The sequence below is a fragment of the Prionailurus bengalensis genome, chromosome B3 (genome assembly GCF_016509475.1).
Source record: "Prionailurus bengalensis isolate Pbe53 chromosome B3, Fcat_Pben_1.1_paternal_pri, whole genome shotgun sequence".
NCBI lineage: Eukaryota > Metazoa > Chordata > Mammalia > Carnivora > Felidae > Prionailurus > Prionailurus bengalensis.
In genome coordinates, this window is record NC_057355.1 from 80,593,020 (window position 1) to 80,615,414 (window position 22,395).

At 37.0% G+C, this 22,395-nt stretch overlaps 1 long non-coding RNA gene across 2 annotated transcripts in view; it reads left to right on the top strand.

Annotated features, from left to right (window-relative positions):
* The window catches only part of LOC122467726, a 48,749-nt gene extending 27,917 nt beyond the window's left edge, over positions 1-20,832 (top strand). For both annotated transcript variants that reach the window (XR_006293049.1, XR_006293050.1), the window contains exons 3-4: positions 825-895; positions 20,719-20,832. This is a non-coding gene — a long non-coding RNA (uncharacterized LOC122467726). The remainder of the gene's footprint in view (positions 1-824; positions 896-20,718) is intronic.
* The last annotated feature ends 1,563 nt before the right edge of the window (positions 20,833-22,395 follow it).

Below are 22,395 nucleotides of genomic sequence, written 5' to 3' on the forward strand. Positions count from 1 at the left end.
GAGTTTGGGCTGGATGTTTGTTTTTTCCCCAAACACTTTTCCAAGGCAAACTTGACCACAGTAAGCCTTCTGCAGTACAATGTGATAGGTCTCCAAGAAATTGGTAATAAAAGTGAGCAGGAATTGGAGACCAAGGCAGGATATGGTCAATTAACAAGTACCAAACATTTTAATGATAAAAAGTAGGTTGTGAAAGGAATGCAAGGGTCACTTTAATGATTAAAAAACATAGGTGACATTCCATGGGTTTAAAAGATTAAGTTGATATTTTATAGAATAAATTGTTATTGTAATTTATTACTAGACTCTCACACCAGCTGACAAAATAGAAAAGTGTCTTTAATAATAGTATTAAAGAAATTGGAAGGGGGTGCCTGGGTGGCTCAGTCGGTTGAGCATCCGACTTTGGCTCAGGTCATGATCTCACAGGTTGGTGAGTTCCAGCTCCACATTGGGCTCTGTGCTGACAGCTTGGAGCCTGGAGTCTGCTTCAGATTCTGTGTCTCCCTCTCTCTGCCCCTTGAACTCTCTCTCTCTCTCTCTCTCTCTCTCTCTCTCTCTCTCTCTGTGAAAAGTAAATAAACATTAAAAAAAGAAGAAGAAGAAATTGGAGGTATGTTAGGCTTTAAATTAATTGTTTCCTTGCCATACCATGTATGCAGGTTGGATCAGGCTATTTTTTTCTTCCAAATTTTTATTTAAATTTTAATTGGTTATATAGTGTAATTTTGATTTCAGTAGAATTTAGTGATTCATCACTTACATATAACAGCCAATGCTCATCATAACAAGTGGGATCAGGGTATTTTTAATTTATTTTTCAGTTGATGATCTCATCACTGTGTCTGTGACTTTCAAACCAGAGATTCTGCTGTGGGACTTCTCTCTCGACAAGGTATACCTTTTGCTCTTTAAAATGAGACTTGCCTGGAAGGGATTTAAGAGGTATTCACTTAGCAAATTCTGCTCTGTTATAATTCGTGTGATAAAGAAATTTTATATTATAATCCAAAACACTACACCTGAATAAATGGTCAGCCCAAAGTAACAATCTCGATTTGGCACCTTGTTTTCTTTTAAATTAAAAATATATAATGTTCTGATTATATCTGAACCAGCTCAGAAAGATCAAACAGCTTTTCATTAACAACACAAGTTTCTCTTATCTCTGAAAGAACACTAATATTCTGTCTCTTCCAACCATATCTCTTCCAACTAATCCAGAGAGTAGTTCTTATACAGCTGATACCTTTATGCTAGAGATGTGAGTTTTCTGGATGAATTCACCATTGAGAAAAAATAGTATTTTTATGATGTTTCAGTGTTTCTATCTTCCATTGTAGGTTCCAAGGACAATAGCAAATCTACCACAATATAACCACAGAATCATGAAATCTTTGCATTGGAAAGACCTCTACCTAAATAGAAATTATTACTTCATTCTTTGGACTTTAATGTACCCCGTGTAGCTTTCTCTTATGGTTATTAAAAGGATAATATGCCTACTTATATTGGTCTACAGATTCCTTAAGACCAGAAATTATTCTTTACTCCTCTTTTTCTCCCTAATGCTTAAAATAGGGCCTAGGGTAGCACGAATAGTTGAATTGATAGATGGATAGAAAAAAGAAAAAAATACTATATTGCAATAATGGATATTTGTTGGACCATCTCCAGTATCTACTCCCTCCCTTCCTTTCCAACAGTCCCAATTTCTGTTTGAAGATTCAAGTCATTTCAGAGAGCCTCTTATTATCTCCAACTCCAGGAGTAGAATATGTAATCTAGGTTAAACCAATTAGCACATTCCATCCATCTAACAAGTTTTTGGCTCTGCCTTGAGCACATGACCTAACTAAAGATTTTCATTCAGAGTGAATCTCAGAATTATTTCTGGGAAGGAAGAGACAAAGATGCCTTTTGCTGGATGCAAATGTGGAGGCATGCAGCCCTGGAGCTGATGGCAGCCACCTCAGGAGCATGAGGGCAAGTCTTAGAATAGAACCAACATTAAGAAAGGTATATGGAAGAGACAGAAAGAAACTAGAAGCCTCATTTGAACCTAATCTTATCTCTGGAATTTTCAGCTACAAAAAAAGAAACAAAGGGGAAAGAAAATTCCCTTATTTTTCATGTTAGCTTAGGTCAGATTTTCTGTTTCTTACAACACAAAGCATCCTGATTCAATTGTAAATAATGCCATTGAACAGATGTGAGCTGAACAAGCACTATGTACTTCAGAAATATTGGCAAGCCCTAATGCAAACCATTCCACAAACAAACCACAAACCAAAAGTGATGAACACTCCTAATTTCCATTTCCCACTGAAAGAAATCAAGACTTCCTGAAGAAATGGTTAATTCCAGGTCTTGTGTAGGAAAGGTACAAGTTGAGACTAGGATATCTAGTTAGGTCAAAAGGCAAGAAAGTTCTCAGAAGCTACTATGCTAAGCCAATTTGAAAAGGTTCCTATTAGCCAAAAGTGGGACAGCTTGAGCATCAAATAATAATAATCAGTATTACCATTATTATCATATATAAAATGAAATATAATAATATATTAACAGTACAATAATTTATAGCTATTATATTATTATAGTTAATTATTATTAATTATTGTTATAGATTTAAACTGATCACATATGTTAAAATCAATGCATTCATAGTAGTACTAAAGGAAATAAACCTCAATGATCAGAGAGAGTATTAGGAGACCACCTAAATAAAGAGAAACAAATATTTAATTTGACTTTCTTGTAAGAACTATGCCTCAGGGAAAAATAATAGTTGTTAAAGAAAAGTTTCTCACTATAGATATTTTCTAGCAAAGAAATGAAGAAAACTCCATGTTGCAAACCCTTAATGCAATAATAGATCTAGGCAATAAGCATCAGTTGATGCTTACATCCCAGAAAATAAAAACCACACATTATGTGTTTCTTGACGGAAATACACTATACCACTTATGAAGTATTCTTGTCAAATAATCAAACCTGGATCATATCAAGCCTCTTAGTCTAACTACTATTCCACAGGAAATAAAAAAGAGATGCAATCAACAAAATCCAAAATGTGGGAAGCTCTACAGAAAAAATGACCCAATTTTTATAAATAAATTGCAAGGAAAAATAGAGGTATAACTTACAGATTAAAAGATTCTTGGCGCACCTGGGTGGCTCAGTCAGTTGATATCTGATTCTTGATTTCAGCTCAGGTCATGATCTCAGTCTGTGGGTTCGAGCCCTGCATCAGACTCTGCACTGACAGTGTGGAGCCTGCTTGGGATTCTCTCTCCCTCTATCTCCGTCTCTCCCTAACTTGCACACACACTCTGTCTCTCAAAAATAAATAAAAAATTGTTTAAATAAAAAAATAAAAGATTCTTAAGAGACATAACAATCATTCGGTAATGTGCAGATCTTGCTGACATTCTGGTTTGAACAAACCAATCATAAAAAATAGGAGACAGATTATTTGTTTTTCAGGTGTGGAGTTTGGTGAGTGCTTTAGAGATTTTGGATATTAGCCCTTTGTCTGATATGTCATTTGCAAATATATTTTCCCATTCAGTCGGTTGCCTTTTGGTTTTGTTGATTGTTTCCTTTGCAGTGCAGAAGCTTTTTATCTTCATGAGGCCCCAATAGTTTATTTTTGCTTTTAATTCCCTTGCCTTTGGAGATGTGTCAAATAAGAAATTGCTGCGGCTGAGGTCAGAGAGGTTTTTTCCTGCCTTCTCCTCTAGCGTTTTGATGGTTTCCTGTCAAATAATCCAGTGAAGAAATGGGCACATGACATGAATGAACACTTCTCTAAAGAAGACATCCAGATGGCCAACAGGCACATGAAAAGATGCTCAATGTCACTCCTCATCAGGGAAATACAAATCAAAACCACACTGAGATATCACCTCACACCAGTCAGAGTGTCTAAAATGAACAAATCAGGAGACTATAGATGCTGGAGAGGATGTGGAGAAATGGGAACCCTCTTGCACTATTGGTAGGAATGCAAACTGGTGCAGCCACTCTGGAAAACAGTGTGGAGGTTCTTCAAAAAATTAAAAATACATCTACCCCATGACCCAGCAATAGCACTGCTAGGAATTTACCCAAGGGATACAGGAGTGCTGATGCATAGGGGCCCTTGTACCCCAATGTTTATAGCAGCACTTTCAACAATAGCCAAATTATGGAAAGAGCCTAAATGTCCATCAACTGATGAATGGATAAAGAAGTTGTGGTTTATATACACAATGGAATACTACTTGGCAAGGAGAAAGAATGAAATATGGCCATTTGTAGCAACGTGGGTGGAACTGGAAGGTATTATGCTAAGTGAAATAAGTCATACAGAGAAAGACAGATACCATATGTTTTCACTCTTATGTAGATCCTGAGAAACTTAACAGAAGACCATGGTGGAGGGGAAGGGGGGAAAAAGGTTACAGAGAGGGAAGGAGGCAAACCATAAGAGACTCTTAAAAACTGAGAATAAACTGAGGATTGATGGGGCGTGGGAGGGAGGGGAAAGTGGGTGATGGGCACTGAGGAGGGCACCTGTTGGGATGAGCACTGGGTGTTGTATGGAAATCAATTTGACAATAAATTTCATATTAAAAAAATAGGAGACAGAGACATTGGGATGCGGACTGGATATTTGATGATAGTAAGGAATTATTATTTTTATTGGGATGATAATGTTATCATTTTTGTGATTTTTTTAAATTTCTTATCTTTTATTCATACAGAAATAGTTATGGATGCAAAGACATGGTATCTTTAATACAACAGTAATAGAGGAGAGGGGAAGTAAAGGTAAAACAAGATTGACCATGAGTTCATTGTTGAAGTTGAGCAATAGGTATATGAGGGTTCATTATACTATTCCTTCTAATCTTGGGTAATATTTAAGATTTTCCACAATAAACTTTTAAAGTATATCGTTCCATTATCATTCAAAATCATATACACATGCCATCCTTTCTTGCTTTCACATAAACAGACTGTCATTCTTCAATCATGTTTTAATTTCTCTATGTTGTAATTTACCCACATACCTACCATAGTCTGTGATATCTGCATACCTTTTTCCCAGACAGTGGGCATTATCCCATACATGCACACTCATCCCCATGGAGGAATTATAAGAAAACCATCACTCTCCAAGCTCATGCACAAAGACTTCATTTTTATAGACATGATTTTCTTCCATTCATTTCCTTATACCTCTATTCTACTTTAATGGCACTGTTCATTCCAATTCCCATACCCCCCTTTTAAAATGAACCATACTCCCTAACTTATCCAGAAAGACCTATAGCCAGCACTAGGTTGAAAATTTCCAACATCTACATTTCTGTGAGCCTCTATACATAATCTGGCTCAGTGTAAACCTCTTAAGTGAAATGCTCTCCTGGAAATAAAACCTGCTCTCTATGTTCTTCTATTTTATTTCAAACTCAATACAAAGCAATGGTCCCCAAAGAAAAGTTATGCTGGAGTTAGGTTCACACTATTTCCCTGAAATGTAATATGAGATTTAAACACAGATGATATGACTGGTTAATAAATGTCACCATTGAGTGGCTTTGTTCAGCTAATAATATCATTCAGATCATTATAAACAAATTGAAGGGGTTCTTATGTGAAACAAACACGGCAGGACTTATTCCTGCGAAACACAAGACCAAGGCAGGGCAGCCAATCCTAATGGCCTTCAAGAAGGGGCAAAGCTGGCGTGCAGCTTTGTGGTATCCCGGGAGGATTTTATTTCCAAATATAAAATTCATGCCATGCTCACAGGCAGAACCTTAGAATAGTCATAATGATCTAATGGCAGCATTACTATGGAAGGCTGCTACTAATACTTTGAACCACTGCCGTTCTATACAGATCCAGGGATATGATTTCAAAGCTCATGTGGAATGAAGACTGCCCCAGCTGAAAGCAATCCACCTGAGTAAAAAAGAGAAGAAAGAAAAGAACAGAGCAGAATGCAACTGAAGCCCACAATTTGGGATTTCTAGGATGGGGAGGTCGGAGTTGGTTCTTTGATTATGGGGTTTCTTTTATTATTGTTGTAGTTTGAAGAAGGAGTGGCAAAGAAAGAGAAAATGTCTCTAAATTGGAAGGCATTGCCTGACTCTGACTTTTTGAATTACCTCTAACTTAAAGATTATAATGTGTTTATTTCCTCATCTAAGAAGAGAAGGATAGTAATTGCCTCCCTCACCCTCATGCTCTTTTCCCTCTGCTGTCAAGGGAATAAGAGCTTATTGATGACAACTCCCTTGTGCTCAATCTTGCTTCACCACTGACAGCAAAAATAAAAGAAATAGCATATTAACTGCAAAAGAATTGGGAACCCCTATAAGTCCGACCTAATAAACATCCAAGAACTGTTGGGTCTGTCGCTTGACTTTTGGACAAAAATAGCTGTTGTTGTATTTCTAGAAATCAAGGGAAACATCAGATCCTTTGCAAACAAGAAAACTGCAAAACAGTCAAGTGCCTGTATTTATAGGTAACATTCACTGTTTCAAAGCTAACCCTGAAATTCTCATGGAAAGAGGTTCTGACAAAGCTAACAAGCCTGGAAAAAAAAAAAATATATATATATATATAATTTTTAAATGCTGCTAAAACTTCCTTTCATTCCTTAAATAATTTACAGTTAGAATTCATAATTTTAGCAGTATTTCTCACATATAATGCCAAATTTGGAAACACCTGTTTAAAGTATATTATAGCGTGTTTAAGACACATTGAGTCTTTGGAGAAAGGTGCTGTAGAAATCTAATAAATGAAAGCTCATTTTTGAAACTTTATAAAAATACACGCATTTGAATTCATTTTTAGCTAGACAATCTCCTTGGCAGGTAATATGTAGAGATCCCATATGCCTCAGATTTTAAGGCTGTGGAGTATGGGAAGAAAAAGGTCATGGCCTAAAGAAGTTCATTCTGAGTGGAATAGTTCTCAACAAAAATCCAAGAGGAATGCCAATTTTGGCCTTGAAAATGCATTCACTTATGCTATTTGGAATGTGAAAGAAATTTGAAATATATAAAAAGTAGAGTTATAAAGGGCAGCTGGATTCAACCACATGGCCAAATTTGAATCAGCAAACTGACATTCTCTGAGATAACACACATTATGTCCTTTAAAATTAAAAAAGGAAAACAAGAGCCAAGTATCATTACTCATTTGTTATTTTGTGAGCTAGTTCAACTCAAGAATACATAATTTTCTGGTTATAATGCAAACTAAGGAAGGATGAGAGCCAGATATAAACAATCTCCTCCTTCTGGAGTAAAATATACAGCTATCCAGGGATTCGACATGATTATGAAGACAGACGCTTTGATTCTTGGATCTATAGGACCTGGCCTGGCAACCTATAAGTTTATAATCAGAGAGGTAAAGATGAGTCTAAGAGATATAAAAAATGTAAATAAAATGCTTTGTAGTGAGCTAAAGTGGGGTTGAGTTTATCATAACCAAAGTAGGGTGATGCAGAAGGTGCAGAAAAAGGTTTCACCAGAAAACCAGTGTAGTATCATCTTAGCTAAAATATGACATTTGAACTTTTACACAGAAGCATGAGTTTCTAGTGCATTAAGCTTTGGGATTATATATTGGACAAGTTCTTACCCTTATTTTTAATTTTTCTTTGATGATTTTGTTGACTATTATGTATTACCAATATATATATATAGCATGTGATTAATATGTGTATTTTGCAGAAATGTTTTATTTAAGCCAACTAAATAATGTCATTCATACATAACTTCCAAATTTAGGACAAATATAGAAATATTTTTTATGCTAATGTCATTTATTATATTGAAATTGCTCTGATCATTTAATTTCCCTGTTTGCTAGAGTTGGAAACAGTTTACATACCACACCATAAATGACTTGGTCTTCTAGTATCTTATTTTCTTATTCTAAAAGTGTAATATGAGATTGAGGGCAAAGTTGGGAAGATGACAGTAAGAGGACCCTAAGCTCACCTTGTCCCATGGATACAACTAGATAACACATCAGCATAAGTAACCCAGAAAATGACCCAAAGACTGGCAGAACAAACTCCACAACTAAAAATAGAGTGGGTAAGAACAGAGAGACTTGGGGCGGGGAGTGGGAGATCCAGGGGCATGGAGAAGGGAGAGAAATAGATTATAAAACTGGAGAATCCACATGGGGAAGATGAACCCCCTATAAGATTTTGCTTTGAAAGTGAGAGGGGCTGAATTTCGTGAGTTCTTACAACCAACAGGACTTAAAGCCTGAGATTTTAGAAGTCAGTGGACTCAGATCTGGAAGAGCTCAGAGGGTGAGAGGAAGCAGAGTCCCCACCCTTAAAGAGACAGCACAACAGTCTGAGGAGATAAAGCCTAGAAGCAGCAGTTTGAAAAATACCTGGGACATACGGAAGGGAGAGGAGTCGACTCATTTTGGAGCACATCATGGAGTGGCAGGAACTGCTGAGGAACTTCTCCAGGAACAAAGGAACTGGCTGACACCATCTCCCTTCCCCATCTCCTAGCATAAACACATGGCCAACTGCAGGAGCCACCTCTACGCCAGCATTCACTATCTAACTTTCTACATCAAGCCTCACCCCCTCACACTTTGGTGGATCCACTCTTCCCAGTCACTTTTGCCTCAGTCCCAGTGCTGTGGGCCTCCTCCCCCAGAAGACCTGTGCAAACCTTGCCAACACCTTGCCTCCTGAACTGCATGCTTTGTGAAGCCTCAGTCCTCATGGTGGTGGGGGGGCAGCTGACACTGCTGAAGCCTGAGTCACACCTTGTTAAAATCGCATGCTCCACCCCATCTGTAGACCAAACACTTTGCCACAACAGGCAAAGAGAGCCTCTGCATGCAGCTGGACTGAACGAAAATTTGATCAGGACGATGACCTATGCATGCAACACACATAGGAGACACCCCTCGAAGTACCAGCTTCTGAGGAACATGGTATACCACACTGCAGGGCACTACAGGACCTCTTCTTCATAAGGCCATTGCTTTTAAGAGCCGGAGACATAGCTGACTTTCTTAACACAGAGAAACAGACACAGAGAGACAAAATGAAAAGACAAAGGAATATGTCCCAAATGAAAGAACAGGACAAAACCACAGCAAGAGACTCAGCAAAAAGGATATAGTAATATGCCTAATGGAGAATTTAAAGTAATGATTATAAAACTACTCCCTGGACTTGAGAAAAGAGTGGAGGACATCAGTGAAATCCTTAACAAAAAGATAAAAAAGAACCAATCACAGATGAACACAATAAATGAAATTTAAAAAATATACTATATGGAATACAGTGACCCCAAGACCAGCAATGGAAAGTAATCAAGCTGGGCAGATGAAAAAAAAATTATCAAGATATGAATAGACTTAGGGAAGTCAGTGACCATCAGCATTATAGGGATCCCAGAAGAAGAAGACAAGTAAAAGGGGGGGCAGAAATTTTATATGAAGAAATAATAGCTGAAAATTTCCCTAATCTGCAGAAGGAAACAGATATCCAGATCTAGGAAGAATAGAGATCTCTAAACAAAATCAAGCCAACAAGATCCACACCAATACACATATTAATTGAAATGGCAAAAAGTAGTAATAAAGAATTTTAAAGCAGCATGAGAAAAGAAGACAGTTACATACAAGGGAAACCCCATAAGTCTCTTAACAGATTTTCAGCAGAAACTTTGTAGGCCAAAAGGGACTGGAATGATCTATTCAAAGTATAAAGGAAAATATCTACAGGTAATAATATTCTATTTAGCAAGGCTATCATTCAGAATAGAAGGAGAGTTAAAAAGTTTCTCAGACAAATAAAAGCTAAAGGAGTTTATGACCACTAAACCAGCTTCCAAGAAATGTTAAAGGGAACTCTGAGTGGAAATACAAGACCATAAATACGAGTAAGCAAAGCAGTAAAAATAAATATATCTATAAAAATCAGTCAAGGGATTCACAAAGTAAAAGGATACAAAATATGACACAATATACCCTAAATATGGGGTTGAGGTGAGAGGAATAAAGAATGGGTTCAAACTTAAATGACTATCAATTTACTATAGACTGCTATGTGCATAAGATGTTATATCCAAACCTAATGGTAACCACAAATCAAAAACCAGTAATAGATATGCAAAAAATAAAGAAAAAGGAACCCAATATATCACTAAATAAAGCCAGCAAACTATGAGAGAGTAAAAGCATAAAGGCTCAGAGAAGAACTACAAAAATAACCACAATATGAGTAACAAAATGTCAATAAATACATACCTTTCAGTAATTACTTTGAATGTAAATAGATTAGACATTTCAATCAAAAGACATAGGGCAACAGAATAGATTAAAAAAACAAGACCTATCTGTATACTGCCTACAAAAGACTAATTTCAGACCTAGGAACGCAGGTAGATTGAAAGTAAGGGGATGGAGAAACATTTATAATGCAAACGGATGTTTAAAGAAAGCTGGGTAGAAATACTTATATTGGACAAAATAGACTTTAAAACAAAGACCATAACAAGAGACAAAGAAGGACACTATATAAAGGGGACAATCCAACAAGAAGATCTAACAATTGTAAATATTTATGCACCCAAGCTAAAAGTACCCAAATACATAAACCAGTTAATAACAAACATAAAGAAACCAATTGATGGTAATGCAATAATAGTAGGGGCTTTAACACCCTACTTACATCAATGGACAGATCATCCAAACAGAAAATCAATAAGAAAACAGTGGTTTTTGAATGACACACTGGACAAGATGGATTCAACAGATATATTCAGAACATTCCATTCTAAGACAGTGAAATACACATTCTTTTCAAGTACACACAGAACATGCTTCAGAAAGTATCACATTATTAGACCATGAAAGAAGTCTCAACAAATTCAAAAGGATCAAAATCATATCATGCATCCTTTCTGACCACAACACTATGAAACTACAAATCAATGACAAGAAAAATTCTGGAAGAGCACAAATACATGGAGGCTAAATAATATGCTACTAAACAATGAATGCATCAACAAGAAATCAGAGAAGAAATCAAAAATTGCATGGAAACAAATGAAAATAAAAACACAATGGTCCAGGGGCGCCTGGGTGGCGCAGTTGGTTAAGCGTCCGACTTCAGCCAGGTCACAATCTCGCGGTCCATGAGTTCGAGCCCCGCGTCGGGCTCTGGGCTGATGCCTCAGAGCCTGGAGCCTGTTTCTGATTCTGTGTCTCCCTCTCTCTCTGCCCCTCCCCCGTTCATGCTCTGTCTCTCTCTGTCCCAAAAATAAATAAACGTTGAAAAAAAAAATTAAAAAAAAAAAACACAATGGTCCAAAAATCTTTGGGATGCAGCAAAAGCAGTTCTAAGAGAGAAGTTTACAGCAATACAGGCTTACCTCAAGAAACAAGAAAAATCTCAAAAAAACTAACCTTTTTAATCTAAGAAGGCTAGAAAATAGGAATGAACAAAACCTAAAACCAGCAGAAGGAAGGAAATAATAATAAACATTAGAGCATAAATAAATGATATAGAAACTGAAAAACAATAGAACAGATCAATAAAACCAGAAGCTGGTTCTTTCAAAAGATAAACAAAATTGATAAAGCTCTAGCCAGGCTCATCAAAAAAAGAGAGAGAGAGGACTCAAAATCAGAAATGAAAGAGAAGAAATAGCAACTGACACAACAGAAATACAAATGATAGTAAGAGAATATTATGAAAAATTATATGCCAACAAATTGAACAAAGTCCTAGAAACATATACCCTACAAAAACTGAAACTGGTAAAAATAGAAAATTTGAACAAATTACCAGTAATGAAATTGAATCAGTAATCAAAAAACTCCCAATAAACCAAGATCCAGGACCAGACAGCATCACAGGGAAATTCTACCAAACATTTAAAGAAGGATTAATACTTATTCTTCTCAAACTTTTCAAAAAAATAGAAGAGGAAAGAAAACTTCCAAATTCATTCTATGAAGCCAGCATTACCCTGATACCAAAACCAGATAAAGACACCACAAAAAAAGAACTACAGGCCAATATCTCTGATGAACATAGATGCAAAAATCCTCAAAAAAATATTGGCAAACCAAATCCAACAATACATTGAAAAAATCATTCACTATCAAGTGGTATTTATTTCTGGGTTTTAAGGGTGGTTCAGTACTTGCAAATCAATCAACATAATACAACACATCATTCAGAGAAAGAATAAAAACCATGTGATCATTTGCCACAGCATTTGACAAAGCACAACATCCATTCATGATTAAAAAAAAAAACACCTCAACAAAGTAGACTTAGAAGGAGTATACCTCAACATAATAAAGGCCTTATATGAAAACCTACAGCTAATATCATAATAAATGAGGAAAAACTAAGAACTTTTCCCCTAAAGCCAGGAACAAGACAAGGATGTCCACTCTCATCACTGTTATTCAACATAGTACTGGAAGTCCTAGCCACAATAATTAGACAACAAAAAAGATTTAAAAGGCATCCATATTGGTAAGAAAGAAGTAAAGCTTTCACTATTTACAGATGTCATGATACTATAAACAGAAAATTTGAAAAACTCCACCAAAAAACTACTAGAACTGATAAATGAATTCAGTAAAGTCACAGAATACAAAATCAATGTACAGAAATCCATTGAATTTCTATACATTAATAATGAAGCAGCAGAAAGAGAAATGAAGAAAACAGTCCCATTTACAGTTGTACCAAAAATAATAAAATACCCCAGAAAGTAAATCTCCCAGAAAATAAAATGACAAAGAAATGTGTAATAGGAAATAAATGAAAAAAAATTAGAGGCCTGATCCAAGAGGTCTGTATCTAAGTTCAAAAAGAAAGAACAGGGATGCCTGGGTGGCTCAGCTGGGTAAGCTTCTGACTTCGCTTGGGTCATAATCTCACAGCTCGTGGGTTTGAGCCCCGTGTAGGGCTCTTGCTGACACCTCAGAGCCTGCCTGCTTTGGATTCTGTGTGTCTCTCTCTCTGCCCCTCTCCCGCTTACACACTGTCTCTGTCTCTCAAAAATACATAAAACATTTTAAAAATTAAATTAAAAAAAAGAACAGAGAAAATAGTAGAGTAGAATTGCAAAAAACAAGAAATTTTTTCCAAATTGAAGTAAGTCTAAAGGTGGAAAACAGCAAAATGAATAACAACAAAAAAACTCACATGAAAGCACATTATCCTGAAATTTCAGAACAATGTGAGTATTAATGCTACAGAAAACAATAACTTTATTAGAAAAGAAACACAATCATGATTTCTAGTTGACTAATTATGGCATCTGACTGGAAGAGACAACATAGATCTGCCAGAAAGTTTGCTTTGCATCAGCTCAGGGGTTAATACTGCCACAGGTGTCTATACATTGCAACTTCCTGTCCTCTCTTACTAGCTGGTAGTCAACTGTCCTGATTAACTAGACAACATAGTGAGTCAGCTGATGTTTGATATTCAGCATTTTAGGAGTATCAATGTATGATGTATGAAAGCATGAGTCATATGCTAGATGACTGTTGTATGGAAGTTGAAGATGGTCTGTAATAATAACACTAACATTTATTGAATTCTTACTATGTTCCAAGTGTTTTCCTTGCTTTATCACTGAAAGTGAACCTTATCTATCATCAACTCCACTTTACAGATAAAGAAATTGAACTTTAAAGAGACCAGGCAACTTTCCCAGGTTGCTAGGCCTCGGATTAGAATGCAGGCAGTGTAGTTTCAAAGTCTGTGCTCTTCACTGCTGTTCTCTTCTACCTAAATACATACTTAGAGAAATACTGAAAGTGATAGAAATTTGGGAAATCAGGGTGGAAAGAAATCTCCTCTGGTGGAGGTTGTAGTAGAATGAAGTGAACTAATGCCAGACTGCAGGAGTCAGGAGGGATAGGAGGCAGATTTGTCAAAATTGAGAACTGGTGTGATTTTGTTAATGATTCATTTAACTTATGGAGAGATGCTGATAAGCTTCTTTACTGAAGAAGGCAAGAACATTGGCATCAAAATGGATCTTCTGAGACTCTCCCTTCATCCCTTCCGTGTCTTTTTACTACCATTTCTTTCACTTCTCATTCACTTTAATCACCAGGCTTCCCATTACAAGCAGAGAAATCCAAGCCTGGCTTCTCTTCTTTGAACTTTTCTTCGCTTCCATTTGCCCACAGCAGTCTTGGCAACTAGGCACAGTGATGGCAACCTGAAGGCAAGGAGGACCTGGTTCCCCCTCCCACCCCCGGCCTCATTAAATATGGTGCAGTTCCTACCAAGAGGGCTGGGGGTGGAGGCTGTGTGGGCAAAAGACACAGCTTCCAAATGTTCCTGTAAATATTCATAAAAACATGTCAGTGTTGCTAAACCCACAGCAAATGATAATCATCCGTCCCCCTACACCCTGAATCCTTTTGCTGTTAATCCTTTTGTCTGCCTTGAAATCTTACCCACAATTGTTTCTTCCTCTATCCTTGTGCATTTGAATTGCTGCTAGCGACCCCAGCCTTTGCAACCCTTCATGAAAGTCTGTGGTACCCTTTTAAAAACAGTAGTCCTCTGTTGCCAGCAAGAGATGTAAATGACATACGCCATCCTAGGGATGTTGCTTCGTCTCATCTCAATTCCTTGCTCTTGGGGAACACAGAAATTATTCTGCCCAGGAACTGATGGGGATTTCTGAACAACCTGGCACATCTAAAACATTTTTCTGACTCATTGAGCTGGCATATACTGCTAGATCAGCACTGGCCCTGCTCCACACAGCCTGTCACCAACAGTGGGTGTTGTTGTAAGCACTAGTTTTGATTGTGGCAAGATGGGCTCTGTGACTCTCCTCTTGTTCTGTTGAGTTCAGAAAAGGCATCTGGACTCCATTCACATTACATTTGACAAGAGTCCAAAACCTAAATGAATGTTGCTAATAAAGAACTGTAAGGAAAAAACATGTTGAGAACTACTGAGTGTATTCAACACATATCAAGCTTAGAGCAGGGGGGATAGGGAGGAGAATAAATGCACTGGGTTAGGATCACCAACTGGAGGGCAAGCGCTCTGGGCTCTGTTCCTGGCTCCATCCAAGAACTGTGCCTCAGATTGCCTTCTTTAAATTGAGAGTGCTCAAAAGTGCTTTATGATGCAGAAGAGACTACATGTAACCTTGCATATGTTTAACTCTGCTGTTGGTCAACTAAGTTTCAAATGAGCTAGTATTAATTGAACAACCACTCTGTGCCTAAGTCAATGGCTGCCAAGGGGTGGCTTTAGCCTCTGCATAATCTTTACTGGCTCCTTCTCTCCAAATTCTTTGATCTGGATAACTGGCATGTCCTCTGTCTTTTATATAGTACATTTAAACTTGGCCTATGCCCCGGTCCCTTTTATCTTACACTGGCATATTTCTTGATTTCTTGTGTTTCAAACTCTATCTTGGTCCCAGAAGACTTAACCAGCACAGAAGAATTTATTTCTAAATTGGTCAGAGTAGGCTGAAAAATTTTAATACATGTAAACTTAAACTGTATGTCAATAAACCCCCCATTGAACAATGATTATTTTCTGTCTAAATATGAATTATCGGCAAACTATACATAACCAGAGTAAATGAGGAAACTTTTGAAAGAATATCTTAAGTTTTATGAGGGTTGCCTAGATGATTCAGTTGGTTGAGCATTGGACTCTTGTTTTCAGCTCAGTTCATGACCCAGGGTCTTGGGGTCAAGCCCCGTGGGATTCTCTCTCTCCTCTACCGCTCTGCCCTGCTCATGCATGTGTGTGTGCGCTCTCTCTCTCTCTCTCAAAAAAAAAAAAAAAAGAATATCTTAAGTTTTAGGATAATTATTAAATTCCTCTTTCAGATAACATTTAGCTAAAATAAAATAAAATGATGGATTCTAGATAACCTTAGATAATCCTGATAAAAATTATATGATCTATATATGAAACATTGCTTGTCTTTATGTTATCTAATATAGAGGCAATATGCCTGGCTCATTAAAAAGTGCTTTCACATTCACTGTTATTCAACGTAGTATTGGAAATCCTAGCCTCAGAAATCAGACAACATAAAGAAATAAAAGGCATCCAAATCAACAAAGAAGAAGTCAAACTTTCACTTTCACAGATGACATGATACTCTATGCGCAGACAACATGATACTCTACATGGAAAATCCAAAAGACTCCACCAAAAACCTGCTAGAACTGATCCATGAATTCAGCAAAGTTTCAGGATATAAAATCAATGCACAGAAATCTGTTGCATTTCTATACACCAATAATAAAGCAGCAGAAAGAGAAATCAAGGAATTGATCCCATTTACAACTGCACCAAAACCCATAAAATACCTAGGAATAAACCTAACCAAAGAGGTGAAAAATCTATACACTGAAAACTATAGAAGGCTTATGAAAGAAATTGAAGAAGACACCAAAAAATGGAAAAACATTCCATGCTCATAGATTCAAAGCACAGTGTTAAAATGTCTATACTACCCAAAGCAATCTACATAGTCAATGCAATCCCTATCAAAGTAACACGAGCATTCTTCACAGAACTAGAACAAATAATTCTAAAAATTGTATGGTACCAAAAAAACCCTGAATAGCCAAAGCAATCCTGAAAAAGAAAACCAAACCTGGAGGCATCACAATTCTGGACTTCAAGCTATATTACAAAGCTGTAATCATCAAGACAGTATGGTACTGGCACAAAAACAGACACTCAGATCAATGGAACAGAATAGAGAACCCAGAAATGGAACCACAAACATATGGCCAACTAACCTTTGACAAAGCAGGAAAGAATATGCAATGGAATAAAGACAATCTCTTCAGCAAATGGTGTTGGGAAAACTGGACAAGTGACATGCTGAAGAATGAACCTGGACCACTTTCTTACACCATACACAAAAATAAACTCAAATTGGATGAAAGACTTAAACATAAGACAGGAAACCATCAAAATCCTAGAGGAGAAAACAGGCAACAACCTCTTTAACCTCAGCCACAGAACTTCTTACTCAACATGTCTCCAGAGGCAAGAGAAACAAAAGCAAAAATAAACTTACCAAGATAAAAAGACCTCATCAAGATAAAAATCTTCTGCACAGTGAAGGAAACAATCGGCAAAACTAAAAGGCAACTGGCAAAATGGGAGAAGATACTTGCAAATGGCATATCATATAAAGGGTTAGTATCCAAAATCTGTAAAGAACTCACCAAACTCCACACCCAAAAAACAAATAATCCAGTGAAGAAATGGGCAAAAGACATGAATAGACACTCTTCCAAAGAAGACATCCAGATGGCTAACAGACACATGAAAAAATGCTCAACATCACTCATCGTCAGGAAATATAAATCAAAACCACAATGAGATATCACCTCACACCTGTCAAAATGGCTAACATTAACAACTCAGGCAACAACAGATTGTGGCAAGGATACAAAGAAAGAGGAACCCTTTTGCACTGCTGGTGGGAATGCAAACTGGTGCAGCCACTCTGGAAAACAGTATGGAGGTTCCTCAAAAACTTAAAAATAGAACTACCTACAACCCAGCAATTGTACTATTAGATATTTATCCAAAGGATACAAAAATGCTGATTCGAAGAGACACATGCACCCCAATGTTTATAGTAGCACTGTCAACAATAGCCAAAGTATGGAAAGAGCCCAAAGGTCCATAGGCAGATGAATGGATAAAGATGTGGTATATACAGATATACAATGGAATATTACTCAGAAATCAAAAAGAATGAAATCTTGCCATTTGCAACAATGTGGATGGAACTAGAGGATATTATGCTAAGTGAAATTAGTAAGAGAAAGACAAGTATCATATGGCTTCACTCATATGTGGAATTTAACATACAACACAGATGAACATAAGGGAAGGGAAGCAAAAATAATATAAAAACAGGGAGGGAGAAAAGACATAAGAGACTCTTAAAGAGAATAAACTGAGGGTTGCTGGAGGGGTTTTGGGTAAGGGGATAGGATAAATGGGCAAGGGGCATTAAAGAGGAGACTTGTTGGGATGAGCACTGGGTGTTATATGTAACTGATGAATCATTAAAATCTATTGCTGAAATCATTATTACACTATATGTTAACTAACTTGGATGTAAATTTTAAAAAACAATAATAATAAAAGTGGCATCACGTGAATAAGAAGAAAATATTCCCAATGAATATTTTAACGGCTTTGTTCAGAGAAATTTTCTCTATCTAAATTTTTGCAGAAATATTATGATGCAGGCAAGGTATCTATATGTTAAGACTGTTTAGTTTTAGCTCATGACTCTAAGACTTTAATCAGTTCAGTTTAAAGACTAGGAAAAGTAAATAAAAGCTATAAATTATCTAATGTTGCTGTTGGTGGATTATTTCATAGTAGATAACCATGTCAACAGCTTGTCTACTCCACAGGTGAAACACTGGGCCAGGAATTTAGAGTTGTAATTTGTCAAGCAAACATCTAGTATACAGTGTTGATGGAACATATAATAAAGTATTAATAATGCCCATATTATTTTGGGGTAGTAGAAGACTGCCCTTTTTGAGTATGGAATATCTATACTTGGATCTAGCCATGTATAAGCACATTTGAACAAGTAAGGATTGGAACACAGCATTCATAACATAACGACGTTCAAATATCTCTATAGGTAAAAAGTCTTCATAAAATTGGAAAAATATATTGGCTGACTTAAAGGGGGGAATAGTAATGAGTACAGTTGCATATGTGGTAAGTTCCAGGCACTGGTGAAGCAGTCAAGCATCAAGGACCCTGAAGTAGCTATAAAGGTAAAATTATAGGGTTGAGGGATAGATTTGGGATTCAGCTACTGAAACCATATGAGTTGAGCTCCTAGAGAAGGAGCATACACAGGAGAGAACAGGGGTCCAAGGCCTGAAGCTTGTGGGACTCTTGTGACTACAAGTCAGGAAAGGAAGTTGACACAAATGTGGAGACAAGTCAGAGAAGATGATAATTGAAGAATGAATCTCATATTTGGATTAAAGCAAATCACTCATTTAGATAATCAGCTATTAAACCAATATTTAGAGTGCTTATTTGTACCTGCACCTGTGCCAGGAGCTGGAGATATAAAGATAGAAGGATGCATGTCTTGCTTTTTAGTGTTGGAATAGAAAACTAAGCAATATTATATAAGATGATAATTGTTTCTATTATGAGATACTCACAAATTACATGGAACTTTTCAGGGATGTCTTCTTCAACCCTCAATTCCCTCCCAGTTAACCAAATTTCCTCTCTCCATCACAGCCAAATTTTGACATTTGCTGTTTCCATTTCTTTACTTCTTATTCCTCAACTCACTCTAGGGTAGCTCTTGCAGCCACCACTCCCCCAAAGTTGCTTTCAAGTATCCCTGCTAAATTCCAAGGTAATCTTCAGTGCTTATATGCTTGACCTCTTGTCAGAATTTGATATCCTTAATCATTCTTTCTTTTTAAAATACTTTCTTTCTTTGGCTTTGCAAGGCAACACATTCTCTCTCACCTTATTGGCCAGTTCTTTGAAGAACTTCCTCTACACCATAAATATCGGGGATCCCTAGAGCTCTATCTTCTTTTTTTTTAAGTTTAGTTATTTATTTTTTAGAGAGGCGGGGAGGGGCAGAGAGACAGAGAGAGAATCCCAAGCAGGCTCTGTCATTGCAGAGCCCAATGTGGGGCTCAAACCCACAAACCACAAGATCATGACCTAAGCAGAAATCAAAAGTCAGATGCTTAACCTACAGAGCCACCCAGGCGCCCCTCTCTTCTTATTATGTGTACCCAAATTAGTTCCTCACCATACTCATCATACTTCATGTTATTTCATTGTCTTTCCTAACACTGTAAACTTTGTGAGGCCAGGATTATGTCCCTGCTCTATTTCCAATGCTAGCCCCATATATGACATGAAGTTTGTGCTTAATAAATATTGACTAAATGAATAGTGACTAACTCTGAGAATCCTTTAAAAGTCATATTTGAATTGAGACTTAAAATAGTAGGAATATCAAGAAAGTAGATGGTAAATGATTAGAGACATTTGTGGAGTTTTGAACAGATGAGTGATATACCAAGATTTGAAAGTTGGATCACTCCAGTGGCAGTGTGGGAATAGATGGGAGAAGAGGATTCAGGACGACTGATATTGCAGTAGTTATAGTAAAGAGGCCAATGGCTATAGAGATAAAGGAAAGGGGAAATGAATGCTTCAAAACATAATTAGGAGGTTGAACCAATAAGCCTTAAAGATGAATTGGCTACAGGAAGTGACAGAGAGGAATCTTGGATGCCTTGGACTCCTTCACTAGCATAGGACACATAGGAGAAAAGAAATTGGGGAGAAAAGATTAGGACCCAGTGAGATCTAGGTTTTTAAGTGTTCCATTATGGGTGCAGAAGTTAGAATACATTATAAAGTCTAGGAGTTCAGGAACCATGTCAGTTTAATCACATAGTTCATCCTAATGTTGGTGCTTGAAAAATTCCTTTGATGGTATTGATGGAATACCACATTGCCAATACTGCATTGCAGTTCCATCTAGGGGATCCCCCTTCTACAAAGACGTGTGTTTATTTACTCATCCCAGTGGGGCTTTATGACTAGGTTGCCCTTTAGATGAACATTATCTATTTTTGCAGATGCTGTTTCAAAATTGATTAGTTCTCCAACCCACCCACTGAAATCATCCAACCTATTGAAGAAGCAGAATGGGATGTGGATTATAGGGTTTCAGATAACACCAAGTCCCTTGTGAAAGGTATGTTATTTCATTGCTTTGTTCTGCTTTTGGAAGAGTGTAGCTGTGTTTTCTTTTCTCCAACTGTATAGGTCACAGCAATTTTTTTTTCCACCGGGAATTACAAGCTATAAGGAAGATTTCCAGAGTAGAATCACAGTCTCACACAAATGTTAAATACAACTAATCAGGGCCTGGAAGGTACACAGAGGGTAATTAGTAGGTTATATTTGGGTCAGTACTAAGGTCATTTATGAGATACTACAAGAAAAAGACTGTTTGCCTTTCTGTAGAGAAAAATGGAAATACATTCATTTTGTGCACTGTAATATATGCATTAAAATGGGTTAAAGGCATTTTTGGTAATTTCACATGTATATGTATCTCCGTATGTAAGATGATTTTAAAGCACAAACTGAAACGTTGTACTCTATTCATAATGAGAGTATTAAAATTGGTAACAAGGAATTGCATAAGTTTGTCCACTATGCTATAACTAGTGTCAGAATTGACAAAAGGGGATGTTCATTCTTAACATAGTAGGCTTCTGCTACTAAAGAGATAGATACTTATTTGGTAGTCTTAAAGCCTTCACTGTACAACTATCACTAATGAATTCATAATAATAAACCATGTCATGTTTATAGTAGATCTTAGTTCCATGGCCTGTGTGGGCTTTTCAGGGCTTCCCTGACTACTGTGAACACTAAATGAGAGAAAATAATGTTAACTCAAAGGGCAAATGTAGGATACACATTTAGGAATCACTGAAGACAGTGTAGGATTATCAAATTGGTGAACTACAGGAATGGACTAAAAACAAAAGACATAAAATCTCTTCTTCACATACTCATACAAGTTGATCTCATTTTCACCCATTATTTTAACCACCACTCTAATGGAACACATTTCTCCTCACTTTCTCTCTCTGGGTCAGACCATCCCTCTTAAAGTACAGATCCACAGATCCAACTGCCTTCTATATCTACATCAATTTCTGGCTAAATCCACAACTTTATCAATATCTTTTTATTCCAGTGTTCAAAGTTAAGCTCATTATCTTCTCCCATAAACCTCTCCTTCCTGCTGAGGTTTCAAATAACCCAAATGTTTAGACCTGGGTATCACCCTCCTTTCCTCTCTCTCCTTCACTGCTTGTGTATAAACAGGCACTTCTTAGAATAACTTGGCCTAGGGGCGCCTGGGTGGCTCAGTTGGTTAAGCGGCCAACTTCGGCTCAGGTCATGATCTCGCGGTCCGTGAGCTTGAGCCCCGTGTCGGGCTCTGTGCTGACAGCTCAGAGCCTGGAGCCTGTTTCAGATTCTGTGTCTCCCTCTCTCTGACCCTCCCCTGTTCATGCTCTGTCTCTCCCTGTCTCAAAAATAAATAAAACATTAAAAAAATTTTTTTAATAAAACAAAGAATAACTTGGCCTATAAATATCTATGGAGACCATTCCTTTTATTCCCTTTTGTCAGTCTTAATTCAGGTCTTCATGATTTTTTCCCCTAAATGATTCTAATAATCTCTTAATGGATCTCTCAGCTTCAGTGTTTTCTGATCTTCTCTCTTTAATTCA